We start from the raw sequence: 326 nt of genomic DNA, 5'->3' as shown, positions 1-326 counted from the left end.
GGTATCCTTACATTATTCCGTCGAATCGATATTAATATTTATACACTTCCTTTTTATAAATTAAGATTTATTAGTTTATATCTCGATATTTCGATACATTATTCATCAAACGATTACAAAATTCGAATATTCTATCACATCGTACAAATAAAATTTATTCCGAGAGCAGAAACGCGCAGATCCGACTCGTTCCGCGTTCGGAAACAGACTATGTCTAGTCGAAACGTATACATAACAATCGAAATATACGTCTGTCTTCGTTCGCGATCGGAGACCGACCAAATTTAATTGAAAACACATGTATACAAAAATAATCGAAAGTATAT

Source organism: Apis dorsata, unplaced genomic scaffold, assembly GCF_000469605.1.
Source record: "Apis dorsata unplaced genomic scaffold, Apis dorsata 1.3 scaffold_199, whole genome shotgun sequence".
Taxonomy (NCBI): domain Eukaryota; kingdom Metazoa; phylum Arthropoda; class Insecta; order Hymenoptera; family Apidae; genus Apis; species Apis dorsata.
This window is presented reverse-complemented; position numbering follows the sequence as displayed.